The sequence below is a fragment of the Lepisosteus oculatus genome, unplaced genomic scaffold (genome assembly GCF_040954835.1).
Source record: "Lepisosteus oculatus isolate fLepOcu1 unplaced genomic scaffold, fLepOcu1.hap2 HAP2_SCAFFOLD_88, whole genome shotgun sequence".
In the NCBI taxonomy this organism is placed as follows: domain Eukaryota; kingdom Metazoa; phylum Chordata; class Actinopteri; order Semionotiformes; family Lepisosteidae; genus Lepisosteus; species Lepisosteus oculatus.
Genome location: NW_027168426.1, coordinates 415,130 through 438,158, shown reverse-complemented (window position 1 = coordinate 438,158; position 23,029 = coordinate 415,130). Strand labels below are relative to the sequence as shown.

Genomic DNA, 23,029 nt, shown 5'->3' with positions numbered 1-23,029 from the left:
GATCTGCTGCAGTTTTCAGTGGGCGGGCGTTGTCAAATGGCTTGGAAAAACGCACTGTGTTTCGGCTCGGCAAACATCGTGAGCAGTGTCCTGCATGTTTTCTGTGTATAGCTGTCTTTTAACGCATACAGAATTCATTCGAAATGGGGAATGGTGTGAATGGGGAAGATGACACTAAATCGTTTTGCCGTTTCTCTATTCTTATTCTATGTTGTACTTTCAAACTTTGGGTACTCTTTAATTAGGACAGACTTTATTGCTCAACTTCTATGATGCAAGCCAAATTTTATACATTTATTTCAGCTTTGAGGTTAGTAAACCGTTCATTTTTTAGATTATACTAAAGAAGATATTAATCATCATTAATTTGGGAAGTAATATTATATAATTTTCTCCTAGCTGCGGTGCTGAAGTCCCGCCCTAAATCAGCAGAAAAAGAAATAAAGGAGCACGCAATGTGTTACTTGAAGAATGCATATGCAAGGCAGGGGGCCAGGAGATCTGGACACTGAAAATACTAGGTTTTTGGTTCTAACTGTTAGGACAATTACACAGGGTTTGCAAATAGTGGACAAAAATCATCTTAACTTCCATTGTAATATTTTTTTTCTTGGAAATATAGAAGTTGTACATTTTAAAATGTATATTTGAATCAAAATGTGGTTTTGAGTTAGTGTGTTAATGTAATTAGTTTGTGTTTGCCGTTACTATACTGTATATTGCCATATTACCAGAATTTGTAGCTGAAGTTTAAGACTAGTTGTGTTTTTTATGATTATTGCCCATATGTTGATTGTTGATTGATTGTATACAATGTATAATTTGAAATACATATTTTTCAGGTGTGAATGTGTATTTTCACAATAAATTTCTAAACCAAATCATTGGGTTGATTTACTAGTTTCTACACCTGTAAAACCTAACTTTGATGTATAATAGACCTCTACCCATATACGTATAATAGACCTCTAAAGTTATCCGTATAATAGACCTCTAACCATATACATATAATAGACCTCTAAAGTTATCCGTATAATAGACCTCTACCCATATACGTATAATAGACCTCTAAAGTTATCCGTATAATAGACCTCCAACCATATACGTAGAATAGTCCTCTAAAGTTATCCGGAACTCCTACCATATATGTATAATAGTCCTCTAAATTTATCCGTATAATAGAACTCCAACCATTTACGTATAATGAACATCTAATCATAGACGTATAATTGACGTATAACAATAGACGTATATTAGAATTTCATTCTAGACGAATTGCAGACCACATTTAGACGTCTGAGGTATGCGTTTAATAGACGTATATTATACGTCTTTTGCCCACTGGGTTACGTCTCAACAGAAACGCTCTTTAGCTCTTTCAGTGTTATGCAGAGAACAGCGTCTGTCGAGATCAATTTTGAGTCAGCGCGAAACGCCGTGTGCTGTCAGTTTGATTTCATATTGCTCGTAGCGGCGCCCGGCTTTTGTCTGTCAAACGTTAGGTTGCGCTTCTTCATGCTGCATCGTCGGCATGAGTGGAGCTTTTTAAACGTCTGTACTTACTGCGCCCCATAAGAAATCGTTTGTCCCCGTTCAAAAGAGATTTTGCGATGTCCTGCAGCGTTCGCAAAGCAAACCTTTGACAGTTTGAAAAGAGGAATTTATTCTGCTTCCTGTGCGTGCAGTAGTTACAAAGTTGAACGTCTTTACACGATCTGCTGCAGTTTTCAGTGGGCGGGCTTTGTCAGATGGCTTGGAAAAACGCACTGTGTTTCGGCTCGGGAAACATCATGAGCAGTGTCCTGCATGTTTTCTGTGTATAGCTGTCTTTTGACGCATACAGAATTCATTCGAAATCATTGATTTCTCCAATTATCAAGGGTCCCTTAAAGGATGAGTCAAAGTAACGTCTAATCGGATTAGTTTCCTTAGAGCTGGTTCAGAGTTTGCTCAAGAGTTTACCTTTCACAGATGTGCAAAGAAGAATGTTGGGGGTGCACGCTTCAAGGTGCCTTACAGTGCGTTGTTTCCGACACAGTGTGGCCGGGTGTTTTCCGAGTTATCGCACGGATTGGGCACGCCCACAAGCCGAGAGCCGCAGGCGATGAGCCCGGGGCTGAACGGGCCCCACTGGCTAGTTTGTAAGGCCAGGTGCATTGCCAACCACGACCGGCAGCGCAGAGGCTTTGAAGGCGGTCTGGGCTCCTGCAGCTGTGCAGCCACGCACTCTGGTTTCTCTTCATCTCGTACAAATCTTTCACCTTTTATTAAAGATTTCCGTGGAGAGGAGCATGAATAAGTTCCATGCAATTTTTGTGCTTCCCTGCCTTCGGGTGGGGCGCAGCCTGGCTGGTCAAAGAGAGAAAACAAAAACGTTCGCAATCACTCTTGTTATGGCAATTGTGGCCGTCTGCTCCGCGAGTCCTCGGTCTCCGGCCGTCTGATTGGCGCTCTTTTCTTTGGGGGGCGGGAAGTGTCCGGCCGCAGGGGATCTTGGGACCTCGCTTTGCATAGCGGCTTCCCAGAGTGCGTCGTTTCCGGCACAGTGTGGCCGGGTGTTTTCCGAGTTATCGCACGGATTGGGCATGCTCGCAAGCCGTGAGCCGCAGGCGATGAGCCCGGAGCTGAACGGGCCCCACTGGCTCGTTTGTAAGGCCAGGTGTATTGCCAACCACGACCGGCAGGGCAGAGGCCTTGAAGGCGGCCTGGGCTCCTGCAGCTGTGCAGCCACGCACTCTGGTTTTTCTTCATTTCGTACAAATCTTTCGCCTTTTACTAAAAATTTCCATGGAGAGGAGCACGAATGAGTTCCCTGCAGTTTTTGTGCTTCCCTGCTTTCGGGTGGCGGGCAGCTGGGCTGGTCAAAGAGAGAAAACAAGCACGTTCGCAATCGCTCTTGTAATGGTGATTGTGGCCGTCTGCTCCGCGAGTCCTCGGTCTCCGGCCGTCTGATTGGCGCTCTTTTCTCTGGGGGGCGGGAAGTGTCCGGCCGCAGGGGATCTTGGGACCTCGCTTTTCATAGCGGCTTCCCAGAGTGCGTCGTTTCCGGCACAGTGTGGCTGGGTGTTTTCCGACTTATCGCACGGATTGGGCACGGCCGCAAGCTGAGAGCCGCAGGCGATGAGCCCGGAGCTGAACGGGCCCCACTGGCTAGTTTGTAAGGCCAGGTGCATTGCCAACCATGACCGGCAGCGCAGAGGCTTTGAAGGCGGCCTGGGCTCCTGCAGCTGTGCAGCCACGCACTCTGGTTTCTCTTCATCTCATACGAATCTTTCGCCTTTTACTAAAGATTTCCGTGGAGAGGCGCATGAATGAGTTCCATGCAATTTTTGTGCTTCTCTGCCTTCGGGTGGGGCGCAGCTGGGTTGGTCAAAGAGAGAAAACAAGCACGTTCGCAATCGCTCTTGTAATGGTGATTGTGGCCGTCTGCTCCGCGAGTCCTTGGTCTCCGGCCGTCTGATTGGCGCTCTTTTCTTTGGTGGGCGGCAAGTGTCCGGCCGCAGGGGATCTTGGGACCTTGCCTGGATAGCGGCTTCCCAGAGTGCGTCGTTTCCGGCACAGTGTGGCCGGGTGTTTTCCGAGTTATCGCACGGATTGGGCACGCTCGCAAACCGTGAGCCGCAGGCGATGAGCCCGGAGCTGAACGGGCCCCACTGGCTCGTTTGTAAGGCCAGGTGTATTGCCAACCACGACCGGCAGGGCAGAGGCCTTGAAGGCGGCCTGGGCTCCTGCAGCTGTGCAGCCATGCACTCTGGTTTCTCTTCATCTCGTACAACTCTTTCGCCTTTTACTAAAGATTTCCGTGGAGAGGAGCACGAATGAGTTCCCTGCAATTTTTGTGATTTCCTGCTTTCGGGTCGCGGGCAGCTGGGCTGGTCAAAGAGAGAAAACAAGCACGTTCGCAATCGCTCTTGTAATGGTGATTGTGGCCGTCTGCTCCGCGAGTCCTCGATCTCCGGCCGTCTGATTGGCGCTCTTTTCTTTGGGGGGCGGGAAGTGTCCGGCCGCAGGGGATCTTGGGACCTCGCTTTGCATAGCGGCTTCCCAGAGTGCGTCGTTTCCGGCACAGTGTGGCCGGGTGTTTTCCAAGTTATCGCACGGATTGGGCACGCTCGCAAGCCGTGAGCCGCAGGCGATGAGCCCCGAGCTGAACGGGCCCCACTGGCTCGTTTGTAAGATCTGCGGCAGATCGTATAAAGACGTTCAACTTTGTAACTACTGCACGCACAGGAAGCAGAATAAATTCCTCTTTCAAACTGTCAAAGGTTTGCTTTGCGAACGCTGCAGGACATCGCACAATCTGTTTTGAACGGGGACAAACGATTTCTTATGAGGCGCAGTAAATACAGACGTTTAAAAAGCTCCACTCATGCCGACGATGCAGCATGAAGAAGGGCAACCTAACGTTTGACAGACAAAAGCCGGGCGCCGCTACGAGCAATATGAAATCAAACTGACAGCACACGGCGTTTCGCGCTGACTCAAAAGTGATCTCGACAGACGCTGTTCTCTGCATAACGCTGAAAGAGCTAAAGAGTGTTTCTGTTGAGACGTAACAAGCTTGTTTCTTTCTACCATGATGTTACCATGACAAAATCTGTCTTTAAACACCTTGCTCAGTCTCTGACGAGACTGTCAAGAATTGCTTTCGCCGATTGTATTGCAAACCGGCGGAAGCGGGGTATTGGGAAAAGTTTTCAACTAGCAATAATCGCGCATCGGCTAAACCTCACAGGCTACGATACTGCCACTGCGCAAAGCTGACGGTTGCCAGGCAACCGCGTGGATCCTATGGAAATCGTTATCAATCGTCTCATGGCATGTTGTTGCTGTAACGCTTCATATTTGCGGCCGGACACTTCCCGCCCCCCAAAGAAAAGAGCACCAATCAGACAGGCGGAGACCGAGGACTCGCAGAGCAGACGGCCACAGTCGCAGTAATAAGAGTGATTGTGAGCGGTTTTGTTTTCTCTCTTTGACCAGCCCAGCTGCGCCCCACCCGAAGGCAGGAAAGCACAAAAATTGTATGGAACTCATTCATGCTCCTCTTCATGGAAATCTTTAGTAAAAGGCAAAAGATTTGTACGAGATGAAGAGAAACCAGAGTGCGTGGCTGGACAGCTGCAGGAGCCCAGGCTGCCTTCAAGGCCTCTGCCCTGCCGGTCGTGGTTGGCAATGCACCTGGCCTTACAAACGAGCCAGTGGGGCCCGTTCAGCTCCGGGCTCATCGCCTGCGGCTCTCGGCTTACCTGGCAGGGGAGATACCTTGATCAGCCTGTAGTTGGAGTAGTTGGATTGTTTTCTTGTTTTGTGGAAGCAGTGTTTGTTTTGCAGTTTGAGATGGCAACCTTTGGATCCCGCAAGAATGCTGTACGTTTTGAGCTTTTGGATGACCTGTTCATGGATCGTATGCAGTTCAGCAGAAAAGTGTTACAGAAGGAACTTGGCTTTGAACCTCGGCACTTGGATTTCATCTTTGCTCTCCCAGGTCAGAAAGCATTTGAGGTTGTATTTGGTACCTATCCTCTGTTTGAACAATGCGTGGATGTGTTTGAGGCAAAAAGAGGGAAAGTTCCTGCACTTGAGAAGATCAACTTGCAGCCTCTGACACAGAGAGAGAGGAAAACGGTGCATGTTGTTATGTTCTCGGAACTGGCAAAGACGGAGGACATTCACACCTGGCTTAACCAGTACTGCACCGTCCACCATGGAACTGAGGTTAGAGATGTTGACGGTATAAAAACAGGAGCAAGGAAATTCGAGGTTCGCTTACTACCGGACAATGTAAATGGAGGCTTAAGGCACCTGCCCTCTACAATCCGGCTGGGCGCCTGCAATGGCTATGTTTTTTATGTGGGACAACCAAAGGTGTGTCGGCGCTGTGGTGCTGTGGGACACCTGGCATCTTCCTGCACTGTGAAATGCTGCAAGACCTGTGGCAAACAGGGACATTTAGCCTCTGACTGTTCAATGCTGCCAAAGTGCAATTTATGTGGCTCGGAAGGACACGTTTTTAAGAACTGCCCTCACGCCTACGCCAATAAACTCAAAATGAGAAAGGATGAGGCAGTGCTTGTTTCAGCCAAACCGGCCCGAAAAGCCAAAGCAAACAACAAGTCAAACAAAGAACCCTTGTTGGACAAAGAGTCTCAGCCTCCAGCCAGGATCAGTCCTGCTGTGGCTCCGGGGCCGGTGGAAGAGAAATCCACTACGCTCCCACAACCGCAGACTGCACCAGACAAGCACGAGGGTTTGAAAACCCCCGAGAACAGCGAGGACCCCTCCCCCACTCCTGCTCCTCAGAACGAGGGCCAGTGTGGGGCCCCCCGGTGGAGCGGGTCCAGCGACGATACCCAGGATTCAGCGGAGCTGCTTTTCTCAGACTCTGCAAGTGCTACAGATGCCCTCCTCTCCTCCATCCAGTCCATCACGGAGGATCTGCAACAGCTGGTGGGTGAGGGGGAAGAGGAGACTGGTGCATCGGCTGCACCCCTTTCCCCTCAGTGCTCCCAGGAGCTGGACTTGAGGAAAAGGAAAAATGACTCTGTTTTCTCCCCGAGCGAGGAGGAAGGAGAAAATGGCGATGGGGACAGCTGGAACCCCTCCACCCCTCCCTCTACCCCCTTCCTTGAAATGGACTCCGTGAATGCTTTTACTGCTGCCACCCTGATGAAGGCTCATTCAGAGGATGGCTGGCAGGAAATTGGTAAGAAGAAAAAGAAAGAGAAGGTAACAGGTGAGACCGAAGAGAAATGTGTTTTGTAAAGACTGGTTCCACTTTCTTATGTAAAATGGCTCTAAACATAATTTCTCTTAACACCAGAGGTATCAATGACAGAGTTAAATGCCAGTGTGTCTTTGATTACCTCCAGCAGAGAGAGGGAGATGTGTTGATGTTGCAGGAGTGTGCTTTAGCCTATCAAGAGAGGTATAAAAGCTTTAAAGATAGGTGGGATAAAGGGCCTTCTGTTTGGTCAGGGGACAATAACAACAGAGCCTCTGGCGTGGCCATTCTTTTCAAAGGATGGGCTTTCAAATTGAAAAGTATTCAGAGGGTCATAGATGGCAGGTTGCTGTGTGTGGATGTGGAATGGGGGACCGTTAACCTGCGGCTAATCAATGTGTATTGTCCTACTGACGTGGGAGGAAGGGTGGAGCTACTCAAGGCACTCTCTCCCCTATTGTTAAGTAGCACAGACGTGATAGTGGGAGGGGATTTTAATTGTATCTTAGAGCACACAGACAGGCAGTCTAGCTCTCCGATAAAATTGGATTCCAGCTCACTGGCCCTGCAAAACTTAGTTCAAGACTTTAAACTCTCAGACACATATAGATGTATATATCCCACAACAGCAGGATATACATGGTCAGGGAGGAATAGCAGCTCCAGAATTGACTATTGCTTTGTCTCAGAGAGAGTGAAAGTTGTTGGGGTCACTCTTCAGCCTGTCTTCTTCTCAGATCATCAGGCTTTAGGGTGTAGAGTGGAACTCCAGGGCGGGACTGTCTTTGGCCCAGGCCTCTGGAAACTCAACACAAAGCTGCTAGAGAACGAGGGGGTAGTATCCCGCTACAAGGAGAAACTATCACAGTGGCTGTCCTTGCAGTGTCTGTACGGGTCAGTAGGAGAGTGGTGGGAGGAGGTGAAGATGAGGACAAAGACCTTTTTCATGGCTGAGGGAAGGAAGGCTGCTGCCAGACGGAGAGGAGTGCTAGCCAGGAAACAGAGGCAGCTGCAGCGTCTCTACACGATGCTGCACAGTGGCTTCGATGTGCTCGAGGATATCACCCTTTTAAAAAAGGACATCCGGAGCATAGCCGAAGAAAGTAGTCGAGGAGTGCTGTTAAGAGGCAGAGTGCAGTTCTTGGAAGAAAATGAGAAGTGTACTCGCTTCTTTTTCAGGAAAGTGGTAGGCTCCAAGTCTGTCATGGAAAGTGTAGTTGATGAGGAGGGACGAGAGAGAACAGAGCCGAGTGCTATCCTCTCCTGCACCAAGGCCTTCTACTCAAGACTGTACAGCTCTACAGAGGTAAAGGATGAAGAAATTCATTTTTTTACCTCAAAGCTAGAAAACGTTTTGAGTGAAGAAGATAGGGAAGTACTTGAGAGGGATTTGACAGTAGAAGAGCTGAGACAGGCTATGGAGAGCTTACAGAAGGGGAAAACTCCAGGTGCTGACGGGCTCCCTAAAGAATTTTATTGCACCTTTTGGGATCTGCTTCAGGATCCGCTACTGGTCCTATTCGAGGAAAGATATAAGACAGAATTGCTGCCTGACTCCTTAAGAGAAGGCACTATCTCTCTCTTGTTTAAGAAAGGAGCAAAAAATGACATAAAGAACTGGAGACCCCTCAGCCTGTTAGGCGTGGACACTAAGATCCTGTCCAAAGCCCTTTTCCTGCACCTACAAAATGTAGTGGCCTCACTGGTAGGGAAAGAACAGACTTGTGGGATAGCAGGACGCCTGATGAGCGACAACCTGGCCTTGTTGAGGGATGTCTGTCTGTACTCTGAGGATCGCTCCCTCCCTCTTTGCATTTTAGGTGTAGACCTAGAAAAGGCCTTTGACCGCCTAAACCGGCAGTACTTAACATCGGGACTTGAGCACATGAAGTTTGGCCCCATCATGAGAAAGTGGATTAACCTGCTGTACACAGGTAGCAACAGCAGAGTCATGGTTAATGGCAATAGATCACGCCCCTTTGAAGTCTGTTCAGGGGTGAGGCAGGGCTGCCCATTATCGCCCTTGTTATGCGTTTTGGCTATGGAGCCCTTAGCCTGTGCCTTGCGCCAGGATCAGGCCATTAATGGGATACCAGTGCCTGGAAGTGGGGGAGGAGAGGTAAAGACATCTCTATACATGGATGACGTCACCCTGCTCCTCTCTGACAATGCCTCAATTAGCAGAGCTCTGCAGTGCTGTGATCGTTTCTCTTTGGCTTCCTCCGCAAAAATTAACAAATCTAAGAGTGAGATTTTTTATCAGAACTGGAGGGAGCCAAAAGAAGGACATGATCTCAGGCTGCAAGAGAAGAGAATTAAGGTCCTGGGGGTGTATTTTGGAGAAGAGATGGGAACAGTAAATTGGCAGAACAAATTGCCAATCTTAAACAAAAAACTGATGCAATGGAAGGACCGAGACCTCACCATGACAGGGAAGGTGCTGGTCATCAAAGCCGAGCTCTTGCCTGTCTTGATTTTTCTGGCTTCTACCTTCCCAATCCCACACCGTGTTGCGGCGGTGCTGAGGAGATTGATGTTTCAATTTCTATGGGGTGGGAAGCAGGAAAGACTCAGAAGGGAAATAATGTACAGGCCGCTACCCTCAGGGGGGAAGTCTGTCCCAGATATTGCTACGAAGCTGCTGTGCATTTTCCTGGCCTCTGTGCTGAGAGGCTTTGCAACAGCACCTGCAGCGCGTACCTGGACTTATTTTTCCAGGCTCTGGGTAGGTAGGGAGGTGTTCAGAGTGTGGGGTGTCAGACCCAAGCTGGACGTCCCACTCTCTGACACATGCCCTGCAATTTATGGGACAGTTAAAAGTTTTCTAAGATCTCACCCAATTGGCCATATTCCCCTCCGAGATGTCAGCGTCCAAAAACTGGAAGATTTCGTTGCATCCCAGAACAATAGGCAGACCCATGTGGGCATTTTAACATCAGCCCAAACAAGGAAGGTGTGGAAACACACATCCTCTAAGTTTCTGTGCAACATTCACAGAGATTTAGCCTGGAGTGTCGTCCACCAGTGCTTACCGGTACGAACTTTCTTGTACCGTAGGGGCCTCACCCCCAGCCCTCGCTGCGTTAGGGTGGGCTGCGGCGAGGAGGAGACTGTATCCCATCTCCTGTGGTCCTGCTTTTTTGCTAAGGCCTTCTGGGCACAGTTTGAAGATTGGTTGCTGGCTCTCTCGCCCCAATTTACCCTGACCGCTGCTTTCGTCATATACGGCATCTCTCCTGTCAAACTTCCTCCTGACGTGTTTGACAGGATCTGGGCCGTGGTGAACAGTGGGAAAGTTGCCCTGTGGAGAGTGAGGAACATGGGGCTGTTCAAAGGCATCGAGATCCCAGTCAAGGCAGCAGGTAGCCTGGCCCTGTTCATCACCCGAGAGAACTATTACCTCAGAGATCTGTGGAGAGAAGGGAGGGAGGAACCAGAAAATCTGTGGGAAATAGAGAGCATAGGTCAATATCTCAAGAAACTGTGAAAAACATTATCAAGTTTAAGTAAAGAATGTGATTTGCACCAGAAAAAAAGAAAATTGTTGCTATGTAACTGTTACCATGTCAAAATGTAATGAGATGTGATCATATATACTGTTTTAAGTATGTATATGAATGTAAAGCTTTCTGATTTGTGATGTCCTGTATTTTTTTGTGAAAAGAAAATAAAGTTCTTAAAAATCGAAATCGGTTCACCCAGGGCGAGGCTCGGCCATTGCACTCCGGCTGTGCTGACCCCTGCGAATTCCCCAAATGTGGGAATCTCGACTGCATAATTTCTGGTAGTGGGGGACTGCGTTCGCGCTCTCCCCTGATGTGCTTGGTCCAAAATCAGATACAGGAAGGTTAGGACACCATGAGCTGCGTGGCTGCGGAAGGATCCTGGTTCGACAGGAGTGGACGCCGCTGCTGGTTCTCGCTGGCTTTTAGTTAGGGGTCCGGAGAAGCATCTCAAGCTAGTTCCACTACTCCTTCCGGACGTTCATTCCCTTTTCAAAGTCAGTCGTTTTGCTGTAGTCTGCGTTCTTTAGGCTGATTATCGAGGTTAGCCTTTATTTGGTCATGGGGGGCCTCGGTACTGTATGCTGAGTCTAAAGACAGTTTCACCCGTTTTCTGATTGCTCGGTTCTGTACCAGTGCAGACATGTCAAACAGTGAATGGCTGTACCTCTATTGTATCCGTGCTCAATGAATGAAATCGGTAACAAATGAATATATGTCTAGTTATACGAAAAACGAGTGGTTTATCGACTCATCTTCATTTGCAGATTTAGAGGCAGCTTCGATATTCGTTTTACAGACGGGTTTTTTTTTTGGAATATGGGTCACACACATGCCACAGCAACAAAACATCTCTAGAGATGAGGCTATAGATCACCTTTCCATCCTGCAGGTTTTCCTCCCAAAGCCTACGGCACCAACGGCGACCCCTGCTGGCCGGGAGAGCAAAAGCTTACAGCACCTGGTATTCCCAGGCAGTCTCCCATCCAAGTACTAACCAGGCCCGACGCTGCTTAGCTTCCGAGATCAGACGAGATCGGGCGTGTTCAGGGTGGTGTGGCCGTAAGCAAAAGCCCCGGCGCCTGACTCGCTACTTGAAGCTGTGTGTGGCGGGGGTTCCGTGCTCCCCGAGCGGGACTGAAGGATCGTTCGTGTGCCACTCTTTGGAAAGGAGCTGCTTTCCAAATCGCATTGCGTGCCTGGATGTTGGCGAATGCGCTCCCTTGTGTTGGCTCGTCCCGCACTGGAGGAGGACAAACAATCTGCACGGAGGAGCACCAGGCAAGTCTTCACCAGACAAAAACCTCCAGTGCACAGCACTCTGGAAACATTTCGGGGCTTTCGCGTGTTTATTTCAGCACGTAAAGCGCACCGGTCCAACACGTCGGCCGGGCGCACGGCGCCTCCGCCCTCTTGTGGCCTTGCGGCGTCAGAGCAAGAGGCTCCTTCTCGCTGCCCTTCCGCTGTGTTGCAGGGCCCCGAGAGGGAACCCGGAGCGCGCACTTTGTGGGGGGCGGGGGACCGCGTTCGCGCTCTGCCCCCGGTCTCTTGCGCGAGTACTAAATCTCACGGACAGGGGGGCCTCGTCATTGATTGTTACAGGTGAGACGGGGATTAGGAGGAGACCCCGACTGATGGGTAAAGGGGAGCACTAACACCAGAGGGACACCCACGGCGTCTCTTTTTGAGAGACGCCCTGGGGTTTCCTAATGGCCAAGGAGGGTCGGGACCTCGGTTTGACGCCTCCCCCGAAGGACGGCGCCTGTTTGTGCAGCAGAGTGTCGCCATCAGGAGGCTGGGGCGTAAGAGAGCCACACAGCCCGCAGGGTGAGCGCTCCCTACTGGTCCCAGTCACACCTCTTGCAGGAGCAGCAGCAACCGGAGCTTTTCCGGGGTGGAATCTCCCATCCGGGTGCCGGCCAGGCTCACACCTGCTGGGCTGCCCCGGGGGTGAGCCCAGTCGAGAGTCGCAGGGCCAGATCTAGTCACCGGGGAGAAACGATACAAGTGAAGGATTGCTCGGCTCTCGGCACTTGAAAAGACCGACAAATGTCTCGTTCCCACCGGAGCTGAATGTACCCGCATGTGTGGTGTCGTCTTCTTCCCCCGCCCCGCTGTGTTTGCTGTATTGTCTCTGAAGCCGGCCCCCCCGAGACGAGACGGGCTGTTCCTGTGCCCCAATTAACACTTTACAGGTGCCATTCCCCGGCATTGTGGCCATTGTCGGTGCTCACACGCGATAAGATAAGGCGGAGGAGAGCGGGGCATGCCCAGCGGCAGACATTCAAGGAGGGGGCAGTGCGAGGTGAGGTGAGGTGCGACACGCCGGAGCCCCGACGCAGCTAATGCGGAGCACTTGTTGGACTGGCATCGAAAGGACGTGTGCGCACGGAGCGAGCCTTCCCTGCGGCGGAGCGCGGGAACTTTCTCCCCCCCTCCCGCTGCAGGAGTTGTGTGCACTGCAGCGGTGCCGAGAGAAAAGCACAGAAGGCAGCAGGCTCTGGAGAGCAGGTAAGAGACGGAGCCTTGTGGGCAGGCGAGCAGGCCCGTTTTTTGGAAATTGCTGAAAAGGTTTGTTCGGTGTGTGGCAGGCGCATGTCGCGAGCTTGCGTGGCGATCTGCCGGTCTGGAGTTATGCAAATGAGGCCGAATTGCATCCCGGGACATGCTGCGAATGCGCAACGGCGACTGCAGATGTGTAGGAAACGGCGCGCTCGTTTTCTCGTTTTGCCCACACTTTTGAGTGTTAGTGTGGCGTGTGAGTGTGTGAAAGAGTGGGCCCAGCAGGAGGCGGTGGCGTGCGGGGCGAGGAGGTGGCCTAGGCTGCGCGATTTGTGCTGTGGGTGCGGGCCGCTTGCAGGGGCCTGTTTAACTCATACTTACCTGGCAGGGGAGATACCTTGATCAAGAAGGAGGTTCACCCAGGGCGAGGCTCGGCCATTGCACTCCGGCTGTGCTGACCCCTGCGAATTCCCCAAATGTGGGAATCTCGACTGCATAATTTCTGGTAGTGGGGGACTGCGTTCGCGCTCTCCCCTGATGTGCTTGGTCCAAAATCAGATACAGGAAGGTTAGGACACCACGAGCTGCGTGGCTGCGGAAGGATCCCGTGCCACGGCAACAAAACATCTCTAGAGATGAGGCTATAGATCACCTTTCCATCCTGCAGGTTTTCCTCCCAAAGCCTACGGCACCAACGGCGACCCCTGCTGGCCGGGAGAGCAAAAGCTTACAGCACCTGGTATTCCCAGGCAGTCTCCCATCCAAGTACTAACCAGGCCCGACGCTGCTTAGCTTCCGAGATCAGACGAGATCGGGCGTGTTCAGGGTGGTGTGGCCATAAGCGAAAGCCCCGGCGCCTGACTCGCTACTTGAAGCTGTGTGTGGCGGGGGTTCCGTGCCCCCCGAGCGGGACTGAAGGATCGTTCGTGTGCAACTCTTTGGAAAGGAGCTGCTTTCCAAATCGCATTGCATGCCTGGATGTTGGCGAATGCGCTACCTTGTGTTGGCTCGTCCCGCACTGGAGGAGGACAAACAATCTGCACGGAGGAGCACCAGGCAAGTCTTCACCAGACAAAAACCTCCAGTGCACAGCACTCTGGAAACATTTCGGGGCTTTCGCGTGTTTATTTCAGCACGTAAAGCGCACCGGTCCAACACGTCGGCCGGGCGCGCGGCGCCTCCGCCCTCTTGTGGCCTTGCGGCGTCAGAGCAAGAGGCTCCTTCTCGCTGCCCTTCCGCTGTGTTGCAGGGCCCCGAGAGGGAACCCGGAGCGCGCACTTTGTGGGGGGCGGGGGACCGCGTTCGCGCTCTGCCCCCGGTCTCTTGCGCGAGTACTAAATCTCACGGACAGGGGGGCCTCGTCATTGATTGTTACAGGTGAGACGGGGATTAGGAGGAGACCCCGACTGATGGGTAAAGGGGAGCACTAACACCAGAGGGACACCCCCGGCGTCTCTTTTTGAGAGACGCCCTGGGGTTTCCTAATGGCCAAGGAGGGTCGGGACCTTGGTTTGACGCCTCCCCCGAAGGACGGCGCCTGTTTGTGCAGCAGAGTGTCGCCATCAGGAGGCTGGGGCGTAAGAGAGCCACACAGCCCGCAGGGTGAGCACTCCCTACTGGTCCCAGTCACACCTCTTGCAGGAGCAGCAGCAACCGGAGCTTTTCCGGGGTGGAATCTCCCATCCGGGTGCCGGCCAGGCTCACACCTGCTGGGCTGCCCCGGGGGTGAGCCCAGTCGAGAGTCGCAGGGCCAGATCTAGTCACCGGGGAGAAACGATACAAGTGAAGGATTGCTCGGCTCTCGGCACTTGAAAAGACCGACAAATGTCTCGTTCCCGCCGGAGCTGAATGTACCCGCATGTGTGGTGTCGTCTTCTTCCCCCGCCCCGCTGTGTTTGCTGTATTGTCTCTGAAGCCGGCCCCCCCGAGACGAGACGGGCTGTTCCTGTGCCCCAATTAACACTTTACAGGTGCCATTCCCCGGCATTGTGGCCATTGTCGGTGCTCACACGCGATAAGATAAGGCGGAGGAGAGCGGGGCATGCCCAGCGGCAGACATTCAAGGAGGGGGCAGTGCGAGGTGAGGTGAGGTGCGACACGCCGGAGCCCCGACGCAGCTAATGCGGAGCACTTGTTGGACTGGCATCGAAAGGACGTGTGCGCACGGAGCGAGCCTTCCCTGCGGCGGAGAGCGGGAACTTTCTCCCCCCCTCCCGCTGCAGGAGTTGTGTGCACTGCAGCGGTGCCGAGAGAAAAGCACAGAAGGCAGCAGGCTCTGGAGAACAGGTAAGAGACGGAGCCTTGTGGGCAGGCGAGCAGGCCCGTTTTTTGGAAATTGCTGAAAAGGTTTGTTCGGTGTGTGGCAGGCGCACGTCGCGAGCTTGCGTGGCGATCTGCCGGTCTGGAGTTATGCAAATGAGGCCGAATTGCATCCCGGGACATGCTGCGAATGCGCAACGGCGACTGCAGATGTGTAGGAAACGGCGCGCTCGTTTTCTCGTTTTGCCCACACTTTTGAGTGTTAGTGTGGCGTGTGAGTGTGTGAAAGAGTGGGCCCAGCAGGAGGCGGTGGCGTGCGGGGCGAGGAGGTGGCCTAGGCTGCGCGATTTGTGCTGTGGGTGCGGGCCGCTTGCAGGGGCCTGTTTAACTCATACTTACCTGGCAGGGGAGATACCTTGATCAAGAAGGAGGTTCACCCAGGGCGAGGCTCGGCCATTGCACTCCGGCTGTGCTGACCCCTGCGAATTCCCCAAATGTGGGAATCTCGACTGCATAATTTCTGGTAGTGGGGGACTGCGTTCGCGCTCTCCCCTGATGTGCTTGGTCCAAAATCAGATACAGGAAGGTTAGGACACCACGAGCTGCGTGGCTGCGGAAGGATCCCGGTTCGACAGGAGTGGACGCCGCTGCTGGTTCTCGCTGGCTTTTAGTTAGGGGTCCGGAGAAGCATCTCAAGCTAGTTCCACTACTCCTTCCGGACGTTCATTCCCTTTTCAAAGTCAGTCGTTTTGCTGTAGTCTGCGTTCTTTAGGCTGATTATCGAGGTTAGCCTTTATTTGGTCATGGGGGGCCTCGGTACTGTATGCTGAGTCTAAAGACAGTTTCACCCGTTTTCTGATTGCTCGGTTCTGTACCAGTGCAGACATGTCAAACAGTGAATGGCTGTACCTCTATTGTATCCGTGCTCAATGAATGAAATCGGTAACAAATGAATATATGTCTAGTTATACGAAAAACGAGTGGTTTATCGACTCATCTTCATTTGCAGATTTAGAGGCAGCTTCGATATTCGTTTTACAGACGGGTTTTTTTTTTGGAATATGGGTCACACACATGCCACAGCAACAAAACATCTCTAGAGATGAGGCTATAGATCACCTTTCCATCCTGCAGGTTTTCCTCCCAAAGCCTACGGCACCAACGGCGACCCCTGCTGGCCGGGAGAGCAAAAGCTTACAGCACCTGGTATTCCCAGGCAGTCTCCCATCCAAGTACTAACCAGGCCCGACGCTGCTTAGCTTCCGAGATCAGACGAGATCGGGCGTGTTCAGGGTGGTGTGGCCATAAGCGAAAGCCCTGGCGCCTGACTCGCTACTTGAAGCTGTGTGTGGCGGGGGTTCCGTGCCCCCCGAGCGGGACTGAAGGATCGTTCGTGTGCAACTCTTTGGAAAGGAGCTGCTTTCCAAATCGCATTGCATGCCTGGATGTTGGCGAATGCGCTACCTTGTGTTGGCTCGTCCCGCACTGGAGGAGGACAAACAATCTGCACGGAGGAGCACCAGGCAAGTCTTCACCAGACAAAAACTTCCAGTGCACAGCACTCTGGAAACATTTCGGGGCTTTCGCGTGTTTATTTCAGCACGTAAAGCGCACCGGTCCAACACGTCGGCCGGGCGCGCGGCGCCTCCGCCCTCTTGTGGCCTTGCGGCGTCAGAGCAAGAGGCTCCTTCTCGCTGCCCTTCCGCTGTGTTGCAGGGCCCCGAGAGGGAACCCGGAGCGCGCACTTTGTGGGGGGCGGGGGACCGCGTTCGCGCTCTGCCCCCGGTCTCTTGCGCGAGTACTAAATCTCACGGACAGGGGGGCCTCGTCATTGATTGTTACAGGTGAGACGGGGATTAGGAGGAGACCCCGACTGATGGGTAAAGGGGAGCACTAACACCAGAGGGACACCCCCGGCGTCTCTTTTTGAGAGACGCCCTGGGGTTTCCTTATGGCCAAGGAGGGTCGGGACCTCGGTTTGACGCCTCCCCCGAAGGACGGCGCCTGTTTGTGCAGCAGAGTGTCGCCATCAGGAGGCTGGGGCGTAAGAGAGCCACACAGCCCGCAGGGTGAGCACTCCCTACTGGTCCCAGTCACACCTCTTGCAGGAGCAGCAGCAACCGGAGCTTTTCCGGGGTGGAATCTCCCATCCGGGTGCCGGCCAGGCTCACACCTGCTGGGCTGCCCCGGGGGTGAGCCCAGTCGAGAGTCGCAGGGCCAGATCTAGTCACCGGGGAGAAACGATACAAGTGAAGGATTGCTCGGCTCTCGGCACTTGAAAAGACCGACAAATGTCTCGTTCCCGCCGGAGCTGAATGTACCCGCATGTGTGGTGTCGTCTTCTTCCCCCGCCCCGCTGTGTTTGCTGTATTGTCTCTGAAGCCGGCCCCCCCGAGACGAGACGGGCTGTTCCTGTGCCCCAATTAACACTTTACAGGTGCCATTCCCCGGCATTGTGGCCATTGTCGGTGCTCACACGCGATAAGATAAGGCGGAGGAGAGCGGGGCATGCCCAGCGGCAGACATTCAAGGAGGGGGCAGTGCGAGGTGAGGTGAGGTGCGACACGCCGGAGCCCCGACGCAGCTAATGCGGAGCACTTGTTGGACTGGCATCGAAAGGACGTGTGCGCACGGAGCGAGCCTTCCCTGCGGCGGAGAGCGGGAACTTTCTCCCCCCCTCCCGCTGCAGGAGTTGTGTGCACTGCAGCGGTGCCGAGAGAAAAGCACAGAAGGCAGCAGGCTCTGGAGAACAGGTAAGAGACGGAGCCTTGTGGGCAGGCGAGCAGGCCCGTTTTTTGGAAATTGCTGAAAAGGTTTGTTCGGTGTGTGGCAGGCGCACGTCGCGAGCTTGCGTGGCGATCTGCCGGTCTGGAGTTATGCAAATGAGGCCGAATTGCATCCCGGGACATGCTGCGAATGCGCAACGGCGACTGCAGATGTGTAGGAAACGGCGCGCTCGTTTTCTCGTTTTGCCCACACTTTTGAGTGTTAGTGTGGCGTGTGAGTGTGTGAAAGAGTGGGCCCAGCAGGAGGCGGTGGCGTGCGGGGCGAGGAGGTGGCCTAGGCTGCGCGATTTGTGCTGTGGGTGCGGGCCGCTTGCAGGGGCCTGTTTAACTCATACTTACCTGGCAGGGGAGATACCTTGATCAGCCTGTAGGTGGAGTAGTTGGATTGTTTTTCTTTTGTTGGAAGCAGTGTTCGATTTGCGGTTTTTGAAATGGCAACCTTTGGATCACGTAAGAATGCTGTACGTTTTGAGCTCTTGGATGACCTCTTCATGGATCGTATGCAGTTCAGCAGAAAAGTGTTACAGAAGGAACTTGGCTTTGAACCTCGGCACTTGGATTTCATCTTCGCTCTCCCAGGTCAGAAAGCATTTGAGGTTGTATTTGCTACCTATCCTCTGTTTGAACAATGCGTGGATGTGTTTGAGGCAAAAAGAGGCAAAGTTCCTGCACTTGAGAAGATCAACTTGCAGCCTCTGACACAGAGAGAGAGGAAAACGGTGCATGTTGTTATGTTCTCGGAACTGGCAAAGACGGAGGACATTCACACCTGGCTTAACCAGTACTGCACCGTCCACCATGGAACTGAGGTTAGAGATGTTGATGGTATAAAAACAGGAGCAAGGAAATTCGAGGTTCGCTTGCTACCGGACAGCGTAAATGGAGGCTTAAGGCACCTGCCCTCTACAATCCGGCTGGGCGCCTGCAATGGCTATGTGTTTTATGTGGGACAACCAAAGGTGTGTCGGCGCTGTGGTGCTGTGGGACACCTGGCATCGTCCTGCACTGTGAAATGCTGCAAGACCTGTGGCAAACAGGGACATTTAGCCTCTGACTGTTCAATGCTGCCAAAGTGCAATTTATGTGGCTCGGAAGGACACGTTTTTAAGAACTGCCCTCACGCCTACGCCAATAAACTCAAAATGAGAAAGGATGAGGCAGTGCTTGTTTCAGCCAAACCGGCCCGAAAATCCAAAGCAAACAACAAGTCAAACAAAGAACCCTTGTTGGACAAAGACTCTCAGCCTCCAGCCAGGATCAGTCCTGCTGTGGCTCCGGGGCTGGTGGAAGAGAAATCCACTACGCCCCCACAACCGCAGACTGCACCAGACAAGCACGAGGGTTTGAAAACCCCCGAGAACAGCGAGGACCCCTCCCCCACTCCTGCTCCTCAGAACGAGGGCCAGTGTGGGGCCCCCCGGTGGAGCGGGTCCAGCGAGGATACCCAGGATTCAGCGGAGCTGCTTTTCTCAGACTCTGCAAGTGCTACAGATGCCCTCCTCTCCTCCATCCAGTCCATCACGGAGGATCTGCAGCAGCTGGTGGGTGAGGGGGAAGAGGAGACTGGTGCATCGGCTGCACCCCTTTCCCCTCAGTGCTCCCAGGAGCTGGACTTGAGGAAAAGAAAAAATGACTCTGTTTTCTCCCCGAGCGAGGAGGAAGGAGAGCATGGCGATGGGGACAGCTGGAACCTCTCCACCCCTCCCTCTACCCCCTTCCTTGAAATGGACTCTGTGAACGCTTTTACTGCTGCCACCCTGATGAAGGCTCATTCAGAGGATGGCTGGCAGGAAATTGGTAAGAAGAAAAAGAAAAAGAAAAAGGTAACAGGTGAGACCGAAGAGAAATGTGTTTTGTAAAGACTGGTTCCACTTTCTTATGTAATATGGCTCTTAACATAATTTCTCTTAACACAAGAGGTATCAATGACAGAGTTAAATGCCAGTCTGTCTTTGATTACCTCCAGCAGAGAGAGGGAGATGTGTTGATGTTGCAGGAGTGTGCTTTAGCCTATCAAGAGAGGTATAAAAGTTTTGAAGATAGGTGGGATAAAGGGCCTTCTGTTTGGTCAGGGGACAATAACAACAGAGCCTCTGGCGTGGCCATTCTTTTCAAAGGATGGGCATTCAAATTGAAAAGTATTCAGAGGGTCATAGATGGCAGGTTGCTGTGTGTGGATGTGGAATGGGGGACCGTTAACCTGCGGCTAATCAATGTGTATTGCCCTACTGACGTAGGAGGAAGGGTGGAGCTACTCAAGGCACTCTCCCCCCTATTGTTATGCAGCACAGACGTGATAGTGGGAGGGGATTTTAATTGTATCTTAGAGCACACAGACAGGCAGTCTAGCTCGCCGATAAAATTGGATTCCAGCTCACTGGCCCTGCAAAACTTAGTTCAAGACTTTAAACTCTCAGACACATATAGATGTATATATCCCACAACAGCAGGATATACATGGTCAGGGAGGAATAGCAGCTCCAGAATTGACTATTGCTTTGTCTCAGAGAGAGTGAAAGTTGTTGGGGTCACTCTTCAGCCTGTCTTCTTCTCAGATCATCAGGCTTTAGGGTGTAGAGTGGAACTCCAGGGCGGGACTGTCTTTGGCCCAGGCCTCTGGAAACTCAACACAAAGCTGCTAGAGAACGAGGGGGTAGTATCCCGCTACAAGGAGAAACTATCACAGTGGCTGTCCTTGCAGTGTCTGTACGGGTCAGTAGGAGAGTGGTGGGAGGAGGTGAAGGTGAGGACAAAGGCCTTTTTCATGGCTGAGGGAAGGAAGGCTGCTGCCAGACGGAGAGGAGTGCTAGCCAGGAAACAGAGGCAGCTGCAGCGTCTCTACACGATGCTGCACAGTGGCTTCGATGTGCTCGAGGATATCGCCCTTTTAAAAAAGGACATCCGGAGCATAGCCGAAGAAAGTAGTCGAGGAGTGCTGTTAAGAAGCAGAGTGCAGTTCTTGGAAGAAAATGAGAAGTGTACTCGCTTCTTTTTCAGGAAAGTGGTAGGCTCCAAGACTGTCATGGAAAGTGTAGTTGATGAGGAGGGACGAGAGAGAACAGAGCCGAGTGCTATCCTCTCCTGCACCGAGGCCTTCTACTCAAGACTGTACAGCTCTACAGAGGTAAAGGATGAAGATATTCATTTTTTTACCTCAAAGCTAGAAAACATTTTGAGTGAAGAAGATAGGGAAGTACTTGAGAGGGATTTGACAGTAGAAGAGCTGAGACAGGCTATGGAGAGCTTACAGAAGGGGAAAACTCCGGGTGCTGACGGGCTCCCTAAAGAATTTTATTGCACCTTTTGGGATCTGCTTCAGGATCCGCTACTGCTCCTATTCGAGGAAAGCTACAAGACAGAATTGCTGCCTGACTCCTTAAGAGAAGGCACTATCTCTCTCTTGTTTAAGAAAGGAGCAAAAAATGACATAAAGAACTGGAGACCCCTCAGCCTGTTAGGCGTGGACACTAAGATCCTGTCCAAAGCCCTTTTCCTGCGCCTACAAAATGTAGTGGCCTCACTGGTAGGGAAAGAACAGACTTGTGGGATAGCAGGACGCCTGATGAGCGACAACCTGGCCTTGTTGAGGGATGTCTGTCTGTACTCTGAGGATCGCTCCCTCCCTCTGTGCATTTTAGGTGTAGACCTAGAAAAGGCCTTTGACCGCCTAAACCGGCAGTACTTAACATCGGTACTTGAGCACATGAAGTTTGGCCCCATCATGAGAAAGTGGATTAACCTGCTGTACACAGGTAGCAACAGCAGAGTCATGGTTAATGGCAATAGATCACGCACCTTTGAAGTCTGTTCAGGGGTGAGGCAGGGCTGCCCATTATCCCCCTTGTTATTCGTTTTGGCTATGGAGCCCTTAGCCTGTGCCTTGCGCCAGGATCAGGCCATTAATGGGATACCAGTGCCTGGAAGTGGGGGAGGAGAGGTAAAGACATCTCTATACATGGATGACGTCACCCTGCTCCTCTCTGACAATGCCTCAATTAGCAGAGCTCTGCAGTGCTGTGATCGGTTCTCTTTGGCTTCCTCCGCAAAAATTAACACATCTAAGAGTGAGATTTTTTATCAGAACTGGAGGGAGCCAAAAGAAGGACATGATCTCAGGCTGCAAGAGAAGAGAATTAAGGTCCTGGGGGTGTATTTTGGAGAAGAGATGGGAACAGTAAATTGGCAGAACAAATTGCCAATCTTAAACAAAAAACTGATGCAATGGAAGGACCGAGACCTCACCATGACAGGGAAGGTGCTGGTCATCAAAGCCGAGCTCTTGCCTGTCTTGAATTTTCTGGCTTCTACCTTCCCAATCCCACACCGTGTTGCGGCGGTGCTGAGGAGATTGATGTTTCAATTTCTATGGGGTGGGAAGCAGGAAAGACTCAGAAGGGAAATAATGTACAGGCCGCTACCCTCAGGGGGGAAGTCTGTCCCAGATATTGCTACGAAGCTGCTGTGCATTTTCCTGGCCTCTGTGCTGAGAGGCTTTGCAACAGCACCTGCAGCGCGTACCTGGACTTATTTTTCCAGGCTCTGGGTAGGTAGGGAGGTGTTCAGAGTGTGGGGTGTCAGACCCAAGCTGGACGTCCCACTCTCTGACACATGCCCTGCAATTTATGGGACAGTTAAAAGTTTTCTAAGATCTCACCCAATTGGCCATATTCCCCTCCGAGATGTCAGCGTCCAAAAACTGGAAGATTTCGTAGCACCCCAGAACAATAGGCAGACCCCTGTGGGCATTTTAACATCAGCCCAAACAAGGAAGGTGTGGAAACACACATCCTCTAAATTTCTGTGCAACATTCACAGAGATTTAGCCTGGAGTGTCGTCCACCAGTGCTTACCGGTACGAACTTTCTTGTACCGTAGGGGCCTCACCCCCAGCCCTCGCTGCGTTAGGGTGGGCTGCGGCGAGGAGGAGACTGTGACCCATCTCCTGTGGTCCTGCTTTTTTGCTAAGGCCTTCTGGGCACAGTTTGAAGATTGGTTGCAGGCTCTCTCGCCCCAATTTACCCTGACCGCTGCTTTCATCATATACGGCATCTCTCCTGTCAAACTTCCCCCTGACGTGTTTGACAGGATCTGGGCCGTGGTGAACAGTGGGAAAGACGCCCTGTGGAGAGTGAGGAACATGGGGCTGTTCAAAGGCATCGAGGTCCCAGTCAAGGCAGCAGGTAGCCTGGCCCTGTTCATCACCCGAGAGAACTATTACCTCAGAGATCTGTGGAGAGAAGGGAGGGAGGAAGCAG

General features: G+C 52.2%; 12 non-coding genes across 12 annotated transcripts; 7 read left to right on the top strand and 5 right to left on the bottom strand.

Moving 5' to 3' along the window:
• Positions 1-2,223: 2,223 nt before the first annotated feature.
• Positions 2,224-2,340, top strand: LOC138236301 (U5 spliceosomal RNA). Its single transcript, XR_011188593.1, has one exon. It is a non-coding gene; the product is annotated as a U5 spliceosomal RNA (small nuclear RNA).
• A 391-nt stretch (positions 2,341-2,731) lies between these two features.
• On the top strand, positions 2,732-2,846 carry LOC138236300 (U5 spliceosomal RNA). Its single transcript, XR_011188592.1, has one exon. It is a non-coding gene; the product is annotated as a U5 spliceosomal RNA (small nuclear RNA).
• Positions 2,847-3,239: 393 nt separating this feature from the next.
• LOC138236298 (U5 spliceosomal RNA) lies at positions 3,240-3,356 on the top strand. The gene has a single exon (XR_011188590.1). It is a non-coding gene; the product is annotated as a U5 spliceosomal RNA (small nuclear RNA).
• A 390-nt stretch (positions 3,357-3,746) lies between these two features.
• Positions 3,747-3,861, top strand: LOC138236297 (U5 spliceosomal RNA). The gene has a single exon (XR_011188589.1). It is a non-coding gene; the product is annotated as a U5 spliceosomal RNA (small nuclear RNA).
• A 759-nt stretch (positions 3,862-4,620) lies between these two features.
• On the bottom strand, positions 4,621-4,762 carry LOC138236272 (U4 spliceosomal RNA). The gene has a single exon (XR_011188565.1). It is a non-coding gene; the product is annotated as a U4 spliceosomal RNA (small nuclear RNA).
• Positions 4,763-4,992: 230 nt separating this feature from the next.
• Positions 4,993-5,109, bottom strand: LOC138236291 (U5 spliceosomal RNA). Its single transcript, XR_011188583.1, has one exon. It is a non-coding gene; the product is annotated as a U5 spliceosomal RNA (small nuclear RNA).
• A 5,261-nt stretch (positions 5,110-10,370) lies between these two features.
• On the top strand, positions 10,371-10,540 carry LOC138236343 (U1 spliceosomal RNA). The gene has a single exon (XR_011188631.1). It is a non-coding gene; the product is annotated as a U1 spliceosomal RNA (small nuclear RNA).
• A 636-nt stretch (positions 10,541-11,176) lies between these two features.
• LOC138236262 (5S ribosomal RNA) lies at positions 11,177-11,295 on the bottom strand. Its single transcript, XR_011188555.1, has one exon. It is a non-coding gene; the product is annotated as a 5S ribosomal RNA (ribosomal RNA).
• A 1,807-nt stretch (positions 11,296-13,102) lies between these two features.
• On the top strand, positions 13,103-13,266 carry LOC138236334 (U1 spliceosomal RNA). The gene has a single exon (XR_011188625.1). It is a non-coding gene; the product is annotated as a U1 spliceosomal RNA (small nuclear RNA).
• A 187-nt stretch (positions 13,267-13,453) lies between these two features.
• On the bottom strand, positions 13,454-13,572 carry LOC138236306 (5S ribosomal RNA). The gene has a single exon (XR_011188598.1). It is a non-coding gene; the product is annotated as a 5S ribosomal RNA (ribosomal RNA).
• Positions 13,573-15,379: 1,807 nt separating this feature from the next.
• On the top strand, positions 15,380-15,543 carry LOC138236333 (U1 spliceosomal RNA). Its single transcript, XR_011188624.1, has one exon. It is a non-coding gene; the product is annotated as a U1 spliceosomal RNA (small nuclear RNA).
• A 636-nt stretch (positions 15,544-16,179) lies between these two features.
• On the bottom strand, positions 16,180-16,298 carry LOC138236305 (5S ribosomal RNA). The gene has a single exon (XR_011188597.1). It is a non-coding gene; the product is annotated as a 5S ribosomal RNA (ribosomal RNA).
• Between the last annotated feature and the right edge of the window lie 6,731 nt (positions 16,299-23,029).